At 41.0% G+C, this 15,098-nt stretch overlaps 1 long non-coding RNA gene across 2 annotated transcripts; it reads left to right on the forward strand.

Annotated features, from left to right (window-relative positions):
- Positions 1-9,997: 9,997 nt before the first annotated feature.
- Positions 9,998-14,822, forward strand: LOC129016068 (uncharacterized). 2 transcript variants are annotated; one of them, XR_008494713.1, is made up of 3 exons: positions 9,998-10,549; positions 11,398-13,557; positions 14,169-14,700. It is a non-coding gene; the product is annotated as an uncharacterized LOC129016068 (long non-coding RNA). The 2 variants fall into 2 exon arrangements; XR_008494714.1 differs by having other exon boundaries at positions 9,999-10,229; positions 13,249-13,557; positions 14,169-14,822.
- Positions 14,823-15,098: the final 276 nt, after the last annotated feature.

The raw sequence follows: 15,098 nt of genomic DNA on the forward strand, positions 1-15,098 counted from the left end.
TTGTATATGTGAATAGATAGATAAATAGATGGGCTAATAGGAGGTAGATAGATAGATAGAGGAATAACTTTGCTCCATACTTTTAACAATGCTTTTCTTTGGAAGGTGAATCTGATAGTGCTGGAGTTTGTAAGGAGTGGAGAGGCAATTCTTTCCTTCTCATTTTGAATAATTCATTTAACCCCCGATATTATAGATTAGTTTTCTTTCTTTTTGCTATTTTTCTGAATGCGTCAAATAAAAAACATTTTTATTATGTAATAAATAATGATTGTTTGTCCGAACAATCCTAATATGGAAAATTAGGAACTAAGACCCCTTCAAAGTCACACTCACTTATTTCTGTAATCCTCAAAGGAAGTTTTTCCCCCTACCCAACCTATTTTTTTAAAAAGCAGCCAAGTATATCAATGGACATTCGTTGATGGAAAAGGGAAGGTTGTTTATACAAGTACTTTCTGGACTCAGCTCAGCTAAGCAAATACACGCGTGAGCCTTTGAATGAGATGGAGTTGGAAGGAGGGAGATAGAAAGATGAAGAAATCATCCTCCAAAAGATTACCATTTTGTAAATGGATCATGAAAATTGTGATTTACCACAAATCACTACAAGCTAGCAGACCTTGATTTGAACTCTCTGCTCCAACATAACTGTGTGACTATGCAAAAGTTATTTCAATTCTTTGAACTCAGCTCTCTTATCTGTAAAAGGAGATCCATCTATTAGGGTAATTAGCATTAACTGCTGTGACAAACAAACCCCAAATTTCAATAGTTTAATACAATCAAAATTAATTTCTCACTCACACAAAATTCAGTATTTATGTTCCTGGTTGGGTGGTTCTACCAGAGAGCTTTCTACCCGGTAGTGTGTCTTAAACTGGGTCCCACAGTGAGAAGAGGCAAAGACTTATGTGGAAGTGCTTTGTTAGGAAGTATGGTATCAGGGAACAACAGTGAAAGCAAGGAGAGTATAGCAGGTAGAGGAAAAGTAAGCACAAGGATGCCTTGTTGCATTGTCTGCCACTGAGGGCAGTGGGCTGTGTGGTCCTGCGGACTCAAAAAAAAATCATAAGATGGGCCATAAGACTATATGTCTTGTAGGATAAGGGTGAAACATTTATCCCATTGGCTTCCATCCCCATGGATCAAAACTTTACCCCAATGAGGCTTTCCCACTCGTCCCCATGTCTGTCATCCATATGTTCTCCAACACCACTGAAGCCCTTGGTGTACATATAAGAGTTGCATGACTGAATTCTCATGGAGAGCCGGCAACCATAGCAGTGGCTGGAGCATTGTCCAAGTGAGACCTTGAGAATCTGAAGAGGTGCATTTGAGATGTCTCATGCATAGAGACCCAGGGAGGTACATACAAAGGGTATAGGCTTCTTCCATATTACAGCCTGACCATCTTCACCCATGGCCTCCATGCCATGGAAGGGGAAGATGGAGAAAAAGAAAAAGCCAGGTCTGGAGGTAGCAAATGTCATTCCTACCCACATTCCACTGATCAGATCTTGTCACACACACCTTCATCCTCCCATCAAAAGGAATATCTTAAAAATATACCCTTCCTGAGAGCCCAAGAGAAAAAAAGAAATGATTTGGTGAAAAGATAACCTTGTTTCTTCCACTGGCTACACTGGCAATCTCTCATAGCTGTTGAGGGCTCTGAGATCATGTATGTTCCAGGAACTGGATGTTCCAGGCACATAGAGGGCCGTTGACAAATGATACCTCTAATTAACATTCTGCAAAATGAAAATTATGTTTGGCTCTAAAGGGTATTCCTCTATGGGAAAGCTAGAAAAATGACCTTGGCTAGCAGAGATCTTATTCAAAAGTAGGAGGATTGGTGCTAATTGTGCCCATATAATGGACTTACAGTTACACTCCCTATTGTCTGGGGATCACGAAATGAAATTGCCAAGCATGACTTGGGCAGAGGGTTACACACAGGAAACCAGCCCCCTTGCTACCAAGTTAGGCCACTGCTGTGGACCTGTACAGGCAAGCATCACATTCTTATTGGATGTCTCTCCCGCCAAGTGGGCAATTACTAACCAGATGAAACAACTTTACCCAGGGGTTCAGGAAAGGAGTGTTCACCTTTATACTCTGCCTGGAATTCTCTTACCTTGCAGTTTCACAAGGATAAGGTGATCTTTGCCTATACCCTGGCTTAAAGCTGGGGAAATAGGATAACTGTCTGGCATCCAAACTCTGCTTGTCATCTGTGATTGTTAATTTTAGGTCTCAATTTGACTGGATTAAGTTATACCCAGATAGCTGGTAAAGCATTATTTCTGGGTGTGTCTGTGGGGGTGTTTCCAGAAGTGACACATTTGAATCAGTGGACTGAGTAAGGAAGATCCACCCTCATCCTATGTGAGTGGGTACCATCTAATGAGCTGAGGGCCTGGACAGAATAAAAAAGCAGAGGAAAAGTGAATGCTCTCTCTCTTCTGGAGCCAGAATACCCTTCTACTCCTGTCCTTGGACATCAGAGCTTCAGATTCTCTGGCCTTTGGATTCTGGAGCTGGCACTAGCTCCCCTGGTTCTCCAGATGACCTATGGTGAGTCTTCTCAGCCTCCATAATCATGTGAGCCAATTCCCCTAATAAGTCCCCTCTCACATATCTATGTCTATCTCTAGCTGTATCTCTATAGCCACATCTATATCTCTATCTATCTATCTATCTATCTATCTATCATCTATCTATACATCTATCTATACATCTATCTATCATCTCTCTGTCTGTCTAACCTATCCATCTATTTATCTATCTATTCATCTACCTATCTATCTATCTATCTATCATCCATCTATCTCTGTGTCTGCCTGTCTAACCTACTATCTGATTATCTATCTATTCATCTATATACCCATCCATCCATCTATTTATCTGTTCATTTGTCTATCCATCTATCTATTCATCTATCTGTACATCTATCGATTCATCTATTATTTATTATCTAATCTATAATTTATCTATCATCTATCTATCTATCTACCATCTATCTATCTATCTACTTATCTATCTATCCATCCATCCATCCATTCATCCATTCCTATTGGTTCTGTCTCTCTGGAAAACCTTGATTAATACAGCAGCCATTTTAAAAATACTTACTGATCAGATGCAATGTGCCAGGCTCTCTGCTAAGTGTTGGGGACACAGCAGAAATGAGTCAGAAGGTCATAGTTTTGGTCCAGTGAGAGAGAAAGACATTGAGTAATAACCACACAAATAAAGATCTAATTACAATTGGAGAAGTGTGATAAAGGAAAAACACAAAGTTCTATGAGAGTTGCCATATAGTGCCCATCCTCCCTTTCTCATTCACCACCAGAACTCTACTTTTTAGCTGACATAAGCCTTCAAAAACAAAACAAACAAAAAAAAAGATTAGATTCCCTTAGACTCTTTTGCAGATAGGTGTGGTCATCTGACTAAATCCTAGCCAATAGGATATGAGTAAAAGTAGAGGGTTGTTCTACTTTCTTTTCTTCCTTCTAATTGGTTGGAAGTCAGATGTGATGGCAGGAGCTACAGCAACATTTCTGGACTTCAAGTCAGAAGTCATGTTGAAGAAAGAGCCTGGTCCTTCGTGACCGTGTAGCTGCCTAACAGCCTTTAACCCACACTTCTGCATGCAAGAGAAAGAAACACTGCTATTTGAAAATCTATTTGTTGAGAAAGCAGGACCTATTTTTAGTAAGACTGTCTAATATGAGAGTTGAAAAGGAACTAAGCACATGAAAAGTGAAGGGGAAGTGCTCCAGGCAGAAGAAATCTCAGGTGCAATAAACTGAAAGAAAGTCAGAGTGGCTTAAAGGCAAACAGCAAGAAGAAAGTGGTGTGGAGTGAAGTAAGCAGGGGATGGCTTTGCAATTAAATAGGTGTTCATTGCTGGGCCTGTCATTTACCTCATAGGTCCTCAGTTTCCATACCGGTTAAGTGGGAATAATGAGCAGCCTTCTGCTCCCAGGATTGCTGTAATGATCCAGTGATAGGTTGAGAGGAGGAAACAGCATATCACATTGGTGCAGAGCACTGGCATTCCAACCAAGTTCAACCAAGTGCAAATCCTGTCTCTCCACTGACTAGTTGTGTGACTGCTAGTTACCTACAAACACCTCTGTGCCTGTTTCCCCGTCTATAAAATGGAAGTAGTAATAGGATTTATTTCATAGGGATGCTGAGAGAATGAAATTAGTTAATATTTGCCAAGCACTGAGAATAATACCTGCCACATACTAAGTTCTATATATATGCTTGTTAAATAAATCAAAAAGTGTTTATGACTTTGAAGATTTACATTAGTTGTAGTTACCATAGACTTTCACTGTAGACTGAAACTCTTGTGGATTTTGACTTTTTCCAGTCACTTTTCACTACTTCCTAGCACCTAAAGAAGGGCTTCCTTTTAAAATAGTCTCATTAAAAGAGACTTTTCAAGGAGGAAATTAAGAGAAGTACTTAAGGCACAGTGACTTCTCTGGCCCCCATTTCCTCTCCACCTGCAGCAATGGGGATAATCATAGTCCCTACTTTCCAAGGCATTTGTAAGAATAAGGTGTTGTACATAAATAGGGACTGGCAAACTTTTTCTGTAAAGGTCCAGACAGTAAATATTTTAGGCTTTGTGGGTCATACGATTTCTGCTACGACAGCTTAACCCTGCCTTCATAGCCCACAAGCAGCCATAAATAATAGGTAGAGATGAACACAGTTCATTGAATGGATGAATGAACATAACTGTGTTCCAATGAAACTTTACTTATGGACATTGTGATTCGATTTTCATGTAATTTTTATGAGTCATAAAATATTCTTTTTCTGAATTTTTAAAAATTATTTAAAAATATGTCAAAACAATTCTGAGCATGCCGGCTGCACAAAAAGAAGCAGTGTATTAGACTTGGCCCATGGGCCATAGTTTGCCCACCCTTGTCTGTAAATATTTGGTACAATATCTGGCACGTAGTAAGTGTTCATTAGCTATTGTTAACTTGTTTGTTATTAATATTAACAAGGGAGCACTGGGCATTAGTTCTGCAACCTGTCATTCTATGAGCACCAGAAAATCAGTTCTTGCCTGGGCCTTTACTTTTTCCTTTTGTCTTTTAAGCAGTTGAACCTGACCTAGGTAGGGGCTGGGAGTTGGGGTGGAGATAGAGGAGGAGGGCTGTGGGAAGTCAATGCCTTGGTTCAACGGCTTCCTAAACATCCTGACTGCTTGGACCAAAAACTGCCAACTTGAAAGGGGCTTTATAAATGGAGAGCCTGTAAAGCAATTCAGAATCTGATTTTGCTGCAAAAGCATGATTTTAACAGATCGGTAGCTGTTCCCAACTTTTTAACACTGTCTCCTGTGAGTCAAGAGATTTTGATCTTGTAACTAAATTGACTCTGTCGCAGGTTTGCCATGCCCCTGGGTAAATTCTCTGACATGCACAGCTTCAGACCAAACCCCCTTTCACAAAAAAAAACCAAAAAAACAAACAACAACAACAAAAAAAAAACCTCTTCTGTACCCAGTCATCAGTCATCCCCTATTTCATCTTCTCCAAATTGAAATATTTTTTAAAATACTATAATGAATGTCAGAATCAACTCCCTTTTGTCCTAAACTTAGTCTTTTTTTTTTTTTTTTTTTTTTTTTGGCAGGAGAAATTTCTGTTTAATCCTAATGCTAATATTTAGAAAAGTGGCAGCAGATTTAAAATTGTTATTTGCCTCATGTTAGACATCTATTGTGTTTCGTGGGCAGTAATCAATAGGTGGCAATCAGGTCTTTCTTTCTTCTTCTTTCTTTCTTCTTTCTTTTCTTTCTCTCTTTCTCTTTCTCTCTCTCTTTCTCACCCTCTTTCTCTCTTTTTTGTCTTTCTTTCTTTTTTTATTTTTCTTTCTTTCAAGACAGACTGTTGGAGAATCCAACAAGACATGATTTCCAAATAAAGAGCTCAAAGAGTCGCTTGGCTGGGGCTGAAAGTGGTACCTCTGGAAATGCAGGCTTTTCTGGATGGAGCAACATTGTCCGAATTCTACAGAGGAGGGAAGAGGCTGCTCTGCTGTGTTCCAGTGCCAGCATCCCTCCGGGCATGTGCCTGCCCACAAAAGCTGTGCTCACGCATGATGAACACTGCCCTGGGGGTTGGTTTTGTGGAGCTGAAAATGCATCTCATCTCCTAGAGTTGAGAATAGAATATGACCAGGAATGAACATGCCTCTTGAATAACTGAGGGAGAGGGAGGTAGGAAGAAGGAAAGAGGAAAAGGGAGGGCTGGGGAGAGGAGACACAGAGGGAAGAAATGCAGAGAGAACTTAGATGAAAAAATAGAAGAAACAAGGAGCAAGTGCCTGAGGGGCTAGAGAGAAAGCAAGAGAAGGTGGATGAGAAGGGAGGCAGGGGAGCTGCAAGCCTTCAGTCCTTGTACCTTTTAGGATGTAGGGATACCTAGAGAACAGCCCTCAATAAGATCTGGGAAGAAGAGCTGTCACCACAGACTTAGAAAATAGGTGTATTTTTTTTTTACAAATCCAAAATTCCTATAGCTCATAATCATAGGTGTGTGTTGAGCAGGGCAGATTTCCTTTCCTAATCTCTGTTTCCTCTTTCAGAATAATAGGTTATTCCCCTCCGTCCTGAGTTCTGCTTGGAAAACTGAGAGTTCTAGAACTTTGCAAAAGCTCCTCTATTGTTCCGAGATGAGCATTTTTCTGGGGTGAACTGGGCAGAGGTTTGACTGGCAAGCAGGGAGTGGGACATCCGACCTCTGGGTGTACATTCCATCCAACAGTCTCATGGTGGTCGAAGGAGATCCCCAGATGCAAAATCAAAGTTGTGTGGATTTCCATTTCTTCCCCGTCTAGGAAAAGGGCAATGGAATCAAAGGTTTAAAAAATGTAGTAAGAGAAAGACTCTCTAATTAATCAGAACCTTCTGGCAACCAGCGCTTTGGCCCATCTACTGAACAATACTTTATCAGTGTCTTTAGTAAAGGCCCCCAAGATGCACAAGACATTTTTGGTTGTTGAAATAGAGTGTCTTCTAAGTCATCAAGTAAAAGAGAAATCCTGCTCAGAAGACTTTCGGATAGTACCCAACATTTGTTGAGGCTTACTATATTACATGCATTACCTCGCTAAATCACCACATTAGAACACTTACAGGCAAGTCTTATGATTATAATCATTTTATAGTCGTGGAAACTGGGATGTAGAGGGTAGGATAACTTGCCCAGGGTTACAGCTAAGGATTGGACAAGCTGAGATTTGAACCCCAGCATGTTCATCTGGCATGAGAGGTCTCGTGCTTAATCTCCAAGCTATAACACTTTCTTGCACAAAGGTGTGTGTTTGCAGAGGAACAAATATGAAGATAAACAGAACAGAGATACCCTAAGGGAGCTCAGAGTGTTGTCTAGCATATATGAATAATGTGTGAGTAAATAAAAAGAGGAATGGAAGGTGGTGCTGTGCAATGAGGTATCTAGCCTCAGAGTGCTACTTTGTGTTAAGCCACTTCATCATCTCATTTTAGTACAGAAGACAGACAGAAAAGAAAGTCTCATTCGCAGGGAGGGCTTTCTGGAAGTGAGGTAGGGGGTGGTATATGTAAGCCAGGTTCTAACAGGTGAGTAGGAGTTAATGGGAAAGAGGTTCAGATGGGAAGGAAGCTTCAGAAAGGGGAAACAGGATGTTCAGAGGCATGGAGTCACAAACACCATGCAGTTTCAGGGATTAAAAGCAGTTATAAATGCCCGGAACATTCATTGCAAGATCAAGTGTGGTAATAGTTCAGGCAGAAGAAGTAGCCAGGAGTCAGAGTTTAAATGGCCTTGTGTATAATACCAAGAGTTTGGACTTACTAGGGCCTTCCTGAACCTGCCTTGTTCAGAAGCATCATATACACATCTGTGAGGCAGGATAATAAGACTGGTAGAAAACGAAGTTATTGAGATCAAGCAAAATAGCCTTTTATGCACAGCAGGAACAACCAGAAACAAAACGTCAATGTGGTGAAAGCTTGAGTTTATGAAAAAGAGAAGGCTTATATCACTGTTTTCTTAAAGGATGGCATCCCAAATCAGCAGTATTCTTTTTTTCTTTTTATTTCTTCCTATAACTGAGCTTTCCCTAAACTGATGATTTGTGATTCACCTGCAGAACAGGAGCTTGGGATGGGGTAGATGGCATACTCTTTTGAGAGCTGAGGGTGGCAGGGGGTGATCTGGCCAGGCTTTGAGCAATCCTTTTATGTTTTAAGAACAACATTTCCACCCACAAGGATAGGATCTTGACAGCCACACTACAAGCAAAATGTACTGGACCAGAGAGAGACAAGACACATGGCTTAAGTTAGTTTAAACAGATTCTCTTTACCAGAAATGTGAATAAAATAGGAACTCAGAGATAACCACATAGTCTCTGTGAATGGGAGATTTTGAAGGACATGGTAAAAGCTTAGAAACTCTGGAACAGTCATATTTTCATATAGACTAAGAAGCAGAAAGAAGTGCTGTGTAAAGAGAAGAGTCATAGATGCTCAGAGAGAAGCAGAGATGAGTGGGAGCACTGCCTGGACTCTTAGCTGCTTTCCCAGTTTTTGAGAGCAATTTCTTTCTCAGACTCAAATATATTCCTCACCTTGGGTTCCATGAGACATTCATATCTTAGTAAATCTATATTTTTTTGCTTGAGCTTTCTTAAGTTGGCTTCTGTTACTTGAAACCCAGATAGTTTTGACAGTACCTAAATCAGAGTCCCCACCTGCTAGTTGCCACCAGGAATCATAAAGACTAAGAAGATACGGAGGAGGAGAGGAGAAAAAGTCTCAAGTACTAATATTGCTGAAACAAGTCACCTGCCTTTTGTTTTCTTTTGAGACGGAGTCTCATTCTGTTATCCAGGCTGGAGTGCAGTGGTATGAACACAGCTCACTGCAGCCTCAACCTCCTGGGCTCAAGAAATCTTCCCAGCTCAGCCTCCTAAATAGCTACAGGCATGCACCACCATGCCACACTACTTTTTAATTATTTTTCTTTTTTTTTTTTTTTTTGATAGAGACAGAGTCTCACTTTGTTGCCCAGGCTGGTCTCAAACTTCTGGGCTCAAGCAATCCTCTTGACTTGGCCTCCCACGGTGCTGGGATTACAGGCATGAGCCACTGTGCCTGCCCCTCTCTTTTCCAAAGAGCATGAACACACCCCATTTCTAGGACATTTTCTCCAACCTGGCTTGCCAGATACTCCTCAAATGCCTCATTGATCAATCTGGTGCTGAAGCCATGGCTAAAATGTAATGGCTGAAGCTATTGGTTTCATCACCATGGATAGCCCTCATTAGATTGTCTTCCTCCTCCAAAAAGCTTTCTTAGACCCCTCAGCCCTCACATATCCCTTCCTCCCTGCTCTTTGAGTGAACTTCACTTGAACATATATTACTACACTTACAACAGTTAGTCTAGAGCCATAATTGAATTTGTACAGCTGTCTCCGCCTGCAGATGGTGAGTCATTTGAGAAAAGGATCACATCTTACTTGTTTCTATTTCTCCCATAGTTATTATTACAAAACCTTAAAACTACAATCATTTCAATGAATGCCTTTAAAAAAAAATTTTAGGGGAAATTTTCGCCAATGTATGTGGCTCATGTTGAGATATGATTTTCTCAGCCCCCTTCTGACATCATTTGAAGGAAAATGGAGTGAATTCTATGAATGGGGCTTCAGTTTGGAGCCTGCAGTTTCCCCCACATTAGTTTATGTTTAGAGATGTGTCAGTTCATGGGAACAAGGGGAAACAGCTGCTTCAGCCAGGGTGCAGAACCCAGGATCTCCCATGGGGCCTGGCAATCCTGATGCTATCTCTTTTCTCTGGACCAGCCTGCACCTTATTTCTTTTACATCACAATGAGCTGGAGATTCTAGAACTATCAGGTGAGATTGACTGAAAAGATACACCTGCCTTTACTCCCAATCTTAATAGCCAAACCATATACAGGCACAACACACATTTCAGCATCTGCCTAAAGATGAAATCTTCAAGCATGTGAGTGGCTCTGAGCCTCAGGGCCAGTGTTAAGGCCTTTTAAACAAACTCCTCTCCCAAGCCACCACTGCAGTGAAGGAACATAGGGTTGTCCACAGTGAAATCCATTGCTTTGTTCAGAACACAAAGGAGGGGTCATTTGTGGAGAAATACAAAACCAAGGAGTAAGTCAACTGAATTTTTAATCAAATGGGCTCTGCTATGGTTTGAATGTGTCCCCGAAGTTTCTGTGTTGGAAATTTGATCCTCAATGCAGAAGTGTTCGGAGGTGAGACCTTTAAGAGGTGATTAGGTCATAAGGGCTCTGCTCTCATGAATGGATTAATGCCATTATTGGAGGAGGTGGTTCCTTACAGAAGGATGAGTTCAGCCTCCTCCCACTTCTCTTGAGCCCATGTGATGCCTTCTGCTAGGTTATGACAAAACAAGAAGGCCCTTACAAGATGCCAGCACCTTGATCTTGAACTTCCCAGCCTGCAGAACTGTAAGCCAATAAATTTCTGTTCTTCATAAATTCCCCAGTCTCATATTCTGTTATAGCAATGCAAAACAGACTGAGACAGGCTCTCCCCAAAATTTTAGATGTTCCTCACTTTCCTGTAGTACAGACATGTCACAATCTTACAGGAAATAACTCAGTGACATCTGGCTTATCAAATGGTGGTCCTAATTTATTAGTATTCTCTGTTCCTGAAAGAAGGGAAAAGATCATCTCAGAGTTTTTGTTAAAGTTTTAATTTTCAGCCCCACCCAGAATCTTTCCAGAGAATCTTCCATAATGAAGCTTTCAACTTAGGCTCTTAGAAAATTGTAAAGGAAAACCTAAACCCACCTCTCTGAATCTTTGTGAAAAGTATAGATGCAGTCATTAAATCTTTTTCATCCTGATTAGGGCTTGCTCTGTGTATCTTAGCAGACCTTCCAGAAGCCAGAACCGGTGAAGGGTGACTTGGAGCATGAAGAACGAACAGACATTCTAATTAACAAATATTTGTTGATTTCCTACTCTGTGTTCAACCATTTTCTAGCTTGTGGGGGAAATAAAAGCAAATGTAAGACAAGCAGCTAAGTATTTTTGATACTCGTACACATTCCAAAATTTTCAGTTTGTGAAATGTTTTCACTCAATTAGTTCACTTAATACTAATAACTATTTGATGAGACAAGCAATATAAGAAATGCCTTTTTTTGATAGGTGAGAAAATTGAGGCTCAGAATGGTTAAGGTGCTTGACCAAGGTTCACATGATGAATAAGAATGGTGAGGGAGGGAAAATTAGAATCCTAGTTTGATTCTTCTTGGTGCACTTGTCTTTCTATCCCTATGCCTCAGCTTAACCTACAGGAGAAGACATGCTGTAAAAAATAAGGCAAGGCTATGTCTGACGGATTTCTAGACTGCACAGTCCAGTAGATTACATGAGAGGATCAATAATGAAGACCAGTTGTGGTGGCTCATTCCTGTGATACCAGCACTTCGGTTGGTCAAGGCTGCAGGATCACTTGCACCCAGCAGCTCAAGATAAGCCTGCACAGTACAGGGTGAACCTGATCTCTATGAAAAATAAAAATTAGCCAGCCATGATTGTGTACCGGTAATCCCAGCTACTCGGGAGGCTTAGGTGGAAGGATCACTTGAGGGAGGTCAAGGCTGCAGTGAGCTATGATCGAAAACACCACTGCACTCCAGCTTTGGCAACACAGTGAGCAAGATCCTGTCTCAAAAAAGCAGAAAAATGAAAAATTAGGGGGAGTCAGAGGGTCATGGAAGGTTTGAAGGAGGACAAGTGTCTTGAGTTGGACCGCAAAGAGTGAAGACAACATTTCCATGAAAGGAATGGAAGCAACGAGAAGAAGAAAGTTTCTCAAGGATGCTGGTAGTTTCCCAGAGTATGAGACTCAGAGAAACAAAAATGGAAAATGCTGAAGTCCATTAAGAAGAGGCTCTCAGAACACTTTTATTCTGGAATATAAACTAGTGCTACCACTAAGGAAAACAGTATGGAGATTTCTTAAAGAACCAAAAGTAGAATTACCACTTGATCCAGCACTCCTACTACTGGGTATCTACCCAAAGGAAAGTAAGTCATTACATGAAAAAGACACATGCACTTGCATGTTTATAGCAGCGCAATTCTCAATTGCCAAGATATGGAACCAACCTAAATGCCCATCAACCAACAAGTGGATAAAGAAAATGTCGTCTATATAGTGATAAAAAGGAAAGAAATAATATCTTTCTCAGAAACTTGGATGAAGTTGGAGGCCATTATTCTAAGTGAAATAACTCAGAAAAGGAAAATCAAATATCATATGTTCTCACTTATAATTGGGAGCTAATTTATAAAGATGCAAAGGTATAAGAATGTCATAATGTATTTTGGGGACTCAGGGGGGAAGGGAGTTGAGGGATAAAAGACTACATATTGGATACAGTGTACACTGCTCAGGAGATGGGTGCCCTAAAATCTCAGAAATCAGCACTGAAGAACTTAATTATGTAACCAAAAACCACCTGTAACCCCCAAAACTATTAAAATAAAAATTAATAAATTAAAGAAGAGAAGAGATCTTCAGGGCTGAGGATTGCCTGAGGCCAGGAGGTCAGGACCAGCATGGGCAACACAGCAAGACCCTGTCTCTACCAAAAAAAAAATTTTTTTTGACAGGCTTAGTGGCACATACCTGTAGTCTCAGCTACTTAGGAGGCTGAGTTTGGAGGATCAGTTGAGCCCAGGAGATTGAGGCTGCAGCTATGATCATGTCACTGCACTCCGGCCTGGGTGACAGAGGGAGACCCTGTTTCAGACAGAGAGAGAGAGAGAGATCCTCAGGAAGCAGGGCTGGGCAAGCTATCCCCAGCACTCCATCCTCCAAGGTGCAGAGGATGCACAATTGCCACTAGCCCTACCTTGAGTATAATGCAACTTTTGTAGTGTGGTGATGACTAGAGGATGGGAAGTGGTAGCAGAGAAATTAGTCAATCTTTGACACTGGAGAGAGAATTTAGGGAAGGTTCTATTTCTTCTCTCCTGAATTTCTGTGCTAGCTTCTTTCCTTCAGGTTAGCTCTCCCAGCAACAACATTAAGGTCAAGAGGCCAAATAGAATTTTGTGGAGAGTCTGGGCCTCTCATTGGATTGGTGGAGGACCAGTTTGCAGGGTCTCTGTTCTCTATCTTCTAGAGCTGATATCCACTGAACCAAAGGGGCAGTCGTGTTGACCTTGAGGTAGAAGGGCTTGAATCACCTATTCCTGAGCTGCCCAACTAGAAGAATTTATTGCTGTCATCGGAATACATAAAAAAGAGTCAAGGTCAGAAAAGCCGGAGTCTGTTCTCTGCCTCCCCCACCTGACCCACTTCTCCACAATCCACCTGCTTCAGCTACCTCAGGCCTGATCCCAGCTGCCAGACTCCAACGGAGTCAGATCCTCAAATTGCCAGGAGATCGCTATCCAAACTGTCACCTCCTGATCAGAAAAGAAGGAGTTATGTAAGTAACTGACAGCACCTGAGCGATCTCTCATTTGGATTAAATCAAGTTCTTTAAATATTTATAAAGTTCTGGTATCTGAAATAGCCAGTATTTGCCTTGCACGTGGGCTGTTGAAATATGGGCCTGGTGCATTCTAAACTGAATACTCATCTGAACAGTCATATATTTTGTTTGTGCATGAGACTGTGTGTGACAGTGTGTGTGAGTGTGTGTGTGGGTGTGTGTATGTTGAAAAACCTATTGCATTATGTTAAATATCCCAAGGGCTTGGTGTAGAACATGACTGGAATGAATACAGGACGAGAATAACTTTTTTCTATCTCATTAGATGGTCTGAGTTTTGAAATCTGCTCTAAAAGTGTGGTAAAGTGTGCAGTGTTGTAGATTAATGCACTGAATACATTTCTACAGTTCTTGATGTGTTTCATAAAAGGTCCATTTCAAAAGTGTGCTGTATTATAGGTGAACACTCGCAGTAAATAATCTTGTTACAGAAACCTAAGCAATTTTTACAAGGCGTATTTCTGGCTGACTGAACAATTTATTCTCCAGATGTCACATTGTATTTTTCCAATATAAAATGAAACAGCCTTTTTTTTTCTTTTAAGGCCGACTGTGCTGCTTTGTCTGAATCCAGAACAAAGGATCGGCCCTTAAGGAGGCTGATGCGATGTTAAAGCCCATCACTCTAAAATTGGCACCACACCTGGGAAGAGCAGGCAGCACCATCACTGGCTTTCCTGTTCAAGAATGACACCTGTCAATCAGGCAGGACATCCCCTTGGGTTTTCCAGTCCAAGAAAACTCACTGGCTTCTTGAAAAGCCAAAGAGATCAAGAGAAAAGGGATGAGGAGAGTGAACAGAGGGGAGGAGGGAACAATAGGAGAGGGAGGAGAGGTGAGAATAAAGAAAAGAGGGAGGAAAAGAGAAGGAGAAATTGGAAGCAAAGGTAGAATAATGAGAGGATGTGGAAGAGCAGGTAGAGGTAGAAGAACAGGTGGGAGAAGAGGAGAGAAGACAAATGAGGAGAAGAAGACAAGCAGTGTAAAAGATGGTTAGAAGAGATGGGAAATACAAGAGAAATATGCAAAATTCTGCCGCCACCAGAGGCAACATTTGCCAACTTTTTTGCAGAGTGTTAAGCCCATGAAACGCTCTATGATCAAACAATTTTGGAAAACAGTGAATTTATGTATACCCTCTTTTCTTGGAGTTTCACAATGCATGTTAGCAGATTAAAGGCTCTGAGAAATCTTGCTGGAAAGAAACCTGTTTAACTTCATCGAATCCAGTGTTTCCAAGCTTATTTGAGCCTTAAACCTCTTTTTTTTTTTTCTTGCAAAGCATCTGTGATCCTTCCATGGTTTGGATACATTCTCTTACAGGTTTCTGACACATCCATCATTTGTTATGTTTAGAAAGGGTGGACCATCCATGGCCTTCATATCAACGTATGAAAACCAACATACTCTCCAGCAAGCTCTACAGCTATATGACCCTTATCCATGGCAAGTCCCTGGGGAAAATTATTCCTTAA

Source organism: Pongo pygmaeus, chromosome 18 (genome assembly GCF_028885625.2).
Source record: "Pongo pygmaeus isolate AG05252 chromosome 18, NHGRI_mPonPyg2-v2.0_pri, whole genome shotgun sequence".
Lineage (NCBI taxonomy): Eukaryota > Metazoa > Chordata > Mammalia > Primates > Hominidae > Pongo > Pongo pygmaeus.